This window comes from Cannabis sativa, chromosome 6 (genome assembly GCF_029168945.1).
Source record: "Cannabis sativa cultivar Pink pepper isolate KNU-18-1 chromosome 6, ASM2916894v1, whole genome shotgun sequence".
Lineage (NCBI taxonomy): Eukaryota > Viridiplantae > Streptophyta > Magnoliopsida > Rosales > Cannabaceae > Cannabis > Cannabis sativa.
The window spans coordinates 49,407,308-49,413,262 of NC_083606.1; the positions used below are offsets into that span (position 1 = coordinate 49,407,308).

Consider the following 5,955-nt stretch of genomic DNA (forward strand, 5'->3'; position numbering starts at 1 on the left):
TGTCCCCAAGCCAAGAGAGAAGAGCCTAAGAAGAATGTTGCTCAGAACCCGGGGCGACTTTTCACTATAACTCAGGCAGATGCTGATGCTAGTCCGTCAGTTGTGACAGGTCAGTTATCTATTAATGGTTGTGCTTATACTGTGTTATTTGATTCGGGAGCTACTCATTCATATGTATCGAGTAGAGTGATAGAAAGTTTACATAAGCCATGTGATATTTATGTTTCGGGGTTTGGAACCCTGTTACCCTCGGGAGACCTGATAATATCCACAAGGTGGATTCGGTCCTTGTCTTTTTGGATTGACGGTTGTGAGTTGACCGCTAATCTAATTGAGCTGCAATTATCTGATTTTGACATAATCCTGGGAATGGATTTTCTGTCTAAATATGGAGCGATGATTGACTGCAAACGGAAGATGGTGGTGTTTGAGCCCGACGGTGCTAACCCAGCGGTGTTCGTGGGTAAAGTTCAAGGGGCACGCATACCGAGAATATCACTGTTGAAAGCTAAAGACCTGATGGGTAGAGGTTGTCTAGGGTTCATAGTTACTACAGTGGACACTAGCCAACCTGTGACATCGGGGCCTGAGAATACGAGATTGGTATGTGAGTTCCTTGATGTCTTTCCAGAAGATTTGCCGGGATTGCCACCTGTTCGGGAAATTGAATTTGTTATTGAATTGGCTCCGGGAGTGGATCCAGTGTCTAAGGCACCGTACCGAATGGCTCCAGCTGAGTTGAAGGAATTGAAGATACAATTGCAAGAGTTACTGAATCTGGGATTCATTAGACCGAGCTACTCACCTTGGGGTGCTCCGGTTTTGTTTGTGAAGAAGAAAGACGGAACCCTGCGAATGTGTATTGACTACCGGGAGTTGAACAAGCTTACCATTAAGAATAAGTATCCTTTACCTCGAATTGATGATCTGTTTGATCAACTGAAGGGGAAGACGGTCTTTTCCAAGATTGATCTTCGCTCAGGCTATCATCAGCTGAGAATTCGAGAGGAAGATATCCCGAAAACTGCGTTTCGTACTCGGTATGGACACTATGAATTTCTTGTGATGTCTTTTGGACTCACTAATGCCCCGGCGGCATTCATGGATTTGATGAATCGGGTGTTTAAGGATTACCTGGATAGGTTTGTGATTGTGTTTATCGATGACATTTTGGTGTACTCTGAGACAGAAGAAGAGCATGAGTTGCATCTCAGAGCGGTTTTGCAAAGATTACGGGATCACAAGCTTTATGCTAAGTTCAAAAAGTGTGAATTCTGGTTATCTCGTGTCTCATTTTTGGGGCACATAGTGGATAAAGATGGGATCATGGTGGATCCGGCTAAAATTGAAGCTGTACGAGATTGGCCAGTACCGAAGTCAGCTACAGAGGTCAGAAGTTTTCTGGGTTTGGCTGGTTATTATCGTCGGTTCGTTGAGGGTTTTTCAAAGATTGCTGTACCCTTAACGGAGCTGACCCGAAAGAACCAGAAGTTTGTTTGGACTGATCGGTGTGAGAAAAGTTTCCTGGAGTTAAAGCAACGCTTGATTACCGCTCCTGTACTAACTCTTCCTTCAGATAAGGAAAAGTTTGTGGTATATTGTGATGCCTCGAGACAGGGTCTCGGCTGTGTGCTTATGCAGTCTGGGAGGGTAATAGCTTATGCTTCTCGGCAGTTAAAGGAGTACGAGCAGAGGTACCCTACTCACGATTTAGAACTCGCAGCAGTGGTATTTGCGCTAAAGATTTGGCGGCATTACCTTTATGGCGAGAAATGTGAGATATACACTGATCATAAAAGTCTGAAATACTTCTTCACCCAGAAGGACTTGAATATGAGACAGAGGCGTTGGCTAGAGTTGGTGAAGGATTATGATTGTGAGATCCTTTATCACCCTGGTAAGGCCAACGTGGTTGCTGATGCCTTAAGTAGAAAGGGTCAGAGTCAGTTAAATACGGTGAAGCAAATCTCCCAGCAGCTAGCAAATGAGATGACTCGAGCTCAGATTGAGTTGGTTGTGGGGCAATTGGCTAATATTACCCTACAATCCACCCTTTTAGAGAGAATTAAAGAAGCACAAAAGCAAGATTCAGAGTTGATAAAAACCCGAGCTAGGGTTTTGGCTGGGAAGGCTAGTGATTTCTCAATAGATGAAACGGGAATGTTGAGATTTGGAAGTCGAGTTTGTGTGCCTATGAATGAAAACATCAAGAAAGAGATCATGGATGAGTCTCACACGACTCCTTATTCAGTTCATCCAGGGTCGACAAAGATGTACCAAGACCTGAAAGCCATGTTCTGGTGGCCAGGCATGAAAAACGACATCGCTGAGTATGTTGCAAAGTGCCTTACGTGTCAGCAAGTGAAAGCTGAGCACCAGCGACCTGCAGGGTTGCTGCAACCACTGAAAATACCAGAATGGAAATGGGAAGATATAGCTATGGACTTCGTGGTAGGTATGCCTAGAACCACGGGACAATTTGACTCTGTGTGGGTCATAGAGGATAGGGCAAGTAGCGTACAGGTTGGCTATGCCCCCAGCGCTGGCAGCTGTACATGATGTGTTTCATGTTTCAATGCTTCGGAAATATGTCTCAGACTCGTCCCATGTTCTGAGTTATGAAGCATTGGAACTTCAGCCGGACTTGTCATACGAGGAACAACCAGTGCAAATACTTGATAGAAGAGAAAAAGTCTTGAGAAGCAAGACAGTGGCACTGGTGAAAGTACTGTGGAGGAACAGTAAAGTAGAAGAGGCAACTTGGGAACTCGAGACGGATATGCAGCAGAAATATCCGGAGTTGTTCAGGTAAATTTCGGGACGAAATTTCTATAAGGAGGGGGTAATTGTAATACCCGGAATTAAGAAATGGATTAGCAAAACCCTAACTAGATAATTATGTATAATTGAGGAAATTATATTATTATATAATTTAATATATGTGAAATTATATGAATTTTATTATGTTAAGACCCCGTTGGTGAGCCAGGGGCATTTTAGTAATTATGACCCGAGAAGGGTAAAATTATGAAATTAATTTGATTACGTGCTTAATGGAACTATATTATTATATAGTATACCTGTGTTGTCTTTTCAGGTGTGTTCTGACAGGTTAGCGCGGTATAGTCACAACCGGGAATTTCGGGCCGAACCGGGTTCGGGCCCGAAATGTAAATTGGATTGATAATTTGGCATTTTATTGGATGAATGATAATATGAAATTAATTTTGAATTATGTATGCATGAAATGGCAAAATTACCCTTGTGAGGGTGTATGTGTGAATTTAAGCCATGAGGGCAAAATGGTCTTTTGACCTTTATTTCTCTACAATTAATAAAAGATGGAATTTTGAGGATAATGAATAGAAAATTCTGGTTTTTCCTCCCTCATACCCGAACCCCTCTATCTCTCAACCCTCTTTAAATTTCAAACTTGATTTTGTGAAGATTTGCTTGGTTTGAAGCTTAGTATTTGAGGATTGATTGAGCTTGGCTTTAAATTGAGTTTAAGGTAACTTTCTTTGGCTTGAATCTTTGTTTAATTTTTGAGTTTAAGTCTTGAAAGAGCATGAAATATGATGTAGGTTGTGCTTATGAATTTGAGATGCATGTTGATGTTGTGGGGTTGTTTTGAGCATGCTTGGAGCTTCAATCTTTTGAGTTTATTTGGATTAGGTTTGGATAGAAATTTTAAGGATTATACTTGTGTGTTTATTCTGTTATTGAGACCTAAAAATTGGTTGTGTGAAGGATGAGTTCTTGGCTTAATTTTATAAGAATTCAAGATAGGATTTTCATGGAAGTAAGCTCAAGTTGGAGCTTTGATTTTCTTGAATTGGTAATCTGATTTTTGGGGGTTTATTGTTGAATTTTGATGCATAAGTATGTGTTTAAGACCCTAAAATATTTGCTAGCTTCTGTAAGTGGATTGATTGAGAATTTGGTTGTGAAAAGCAAGCTTGAGTTCATGGAACTCAAGCTTGGTGCTTTAATGGCACTTTTTGATTTTTAGTGCAATTGTTGGGTTTAAGTTGTGGAATATGTTTATTATGACATATATTGATGCTCTGGAAAGTTTGGGAATGTTTGGGGATGATTTGAGTGAGTTTTGGGGGTTTAAAGATTGAGAAATTTCGTGTTCTCTGCCCAGACAACCGGAATTCCGGTTGGTTCATCCGGAATTCCGGTTGGAGTTCATCGGGAAATGCTGAAATTTGTTTTGGCCATGACTTTTGACTCGGGACTCCGTTTGGGACGTTCTTTATACCGTTGGAAAGCTCTTTTCGAGCTCTATGTGATTATCTGTATTTGAAATGCCATGAATTTATTTTATGAATGTGAAATCAGGGGTTAACCCTATTTGTGAAAATCCCGGATTGTGTGTGACTAGGATTACCGGCACCTGGTCAGGAGCACCCGGGGATTTGGAATCTCTACTATTACAGGACAACAGGTAAGACAGTGATTAGCACGTAGAGTATGCGCAGTGGCGCTTATGTTGAGAATGATATGCATGAATGTTAAGTAACCGGGATTAGGGTTATTACCCTAATAGGAACGGTCTAATAGCCTAGGGTTATTACCCTAGTGATATATGTGTATAAATGCCATGCCATGTTAATTGAAATGAGATTTAAGGATTATGTGCTCAAGGCATAATCAGGTTGGACTCGGTACTCATAACCGAGATGAACCGCTTCTAAGGCCTTAATGTATTTAGACGTGTGAGAGTAACACGTGGGTCTACGTCACGTAGATTTAATTAGATGTGTGAGCGCAACACATAGGTCTACGCCACGTAGACATAAATGGGCATGATGAAATAATGATCAGGTCTGTGCTATACAGACATATGTGAATGAGCATAATATATTTGTTATGATTTATACTGTCTTGCTGGGCTTGGCTCACGGGTGCTCTACTGTGCAGGAAAGGGTAAGGCATTAGCTGATCAGCCATGAGTTTCAGGAGCAGGGCGAAGAATGTACATGTTCATGCCACTTCAGACCAAGCGGGTTATGGGTCTAACAGTGTTGACTTTTGTATTCTGTTTTGCCGCTTAGGTCGGCTAGTAAGAAAGAACTTGTAATAAGTTTGTAAATGTTTTTTGGGATCCCAACTATTTTGAAAAGTTTAAATATATTACAAGTTTATTTTCAGTCTGTTTAATATAAAAGTTTAAATTCTGCGCTATTTTAATTAGTAATCCCGGTTAGGGGATTAGGGCTTCATAAGTATTTTGGGTAGCGTGCCTAATTATTTAGGGCGTTACATGAGTACTCCACCATTTATGTTCGTTTGGTCAAGCTCGAAGGAGATCATCCTTTGCTTACTATTCGCCAGATAGAAGCTATAGATTCCATGTTTATGCTAGCGCTCCCACTCAATTGCACTACCGTGTTCCCAAAATGTACGTATCACCCTGACCTAAAAGTAGGCTTAACTAACAAATCAAAGAACACGAATAGCCTTTCAAGATTGAGCCTAATCATATCAGGATTAAGATCATTTGATCTAGGATCAACTAGGCGATATTGACTTGAATAGATATTACGGTAAGTTTAATAAATCTAAGTCAAAGTTCAATATCGGTCCCTTCCGATGCATACTCATGGCATCCAACCTGAGCTTTACTTTAACCAATGCTCTGGAAAGAACATAGCACTTCTCCAAATGCAAGTAAACTCTGTTGTAGATTATCATATCAGTAAAACCCTATGTCTGATAAATCTAGGAAACTTTATTCACATAGTCATGTTTACTTTCCAATGTGTTGATGGCACAATAAACAAGATCAAGTATGTGAAAAGGGTTTCAGATGAATTTATACATTATGTACATATAATCATGAAATAAATCACGTGAACCGTGCAACATTAAATGTTATTTCTGATCTATATTAATAAGTAAATATGATTATATTGAAATGAGTTTTATTTAGGGCATAAAACCCAA

The 5,955-nt window shown here is 40.3% G+C and overlaps 1 long non-coding RNA gene across 1 annotated transcript; it reads left to right on the forward strand.

Annotated features, from left to right (window-relative positions):
• The first annotated feature begins 2,539 nt into the window (after positions 1 to 2,539).
• Positions 2,540 to 5,295, forward strand: LOC133038858 (uncharacterized). The gene is made up of 3 exons (XR_009688406.1): positions 2,540 to 3,511; positions 4,391 to 4,453; positions 4,930 to 5,295. It is a non-coding gene; the product is annotated as an uncharacterized LOC133038858 (long non-coding RNA).
• The last annotated feature ends 660 nt before the right edge of the window (positions 5,296 to 5,955 follow it).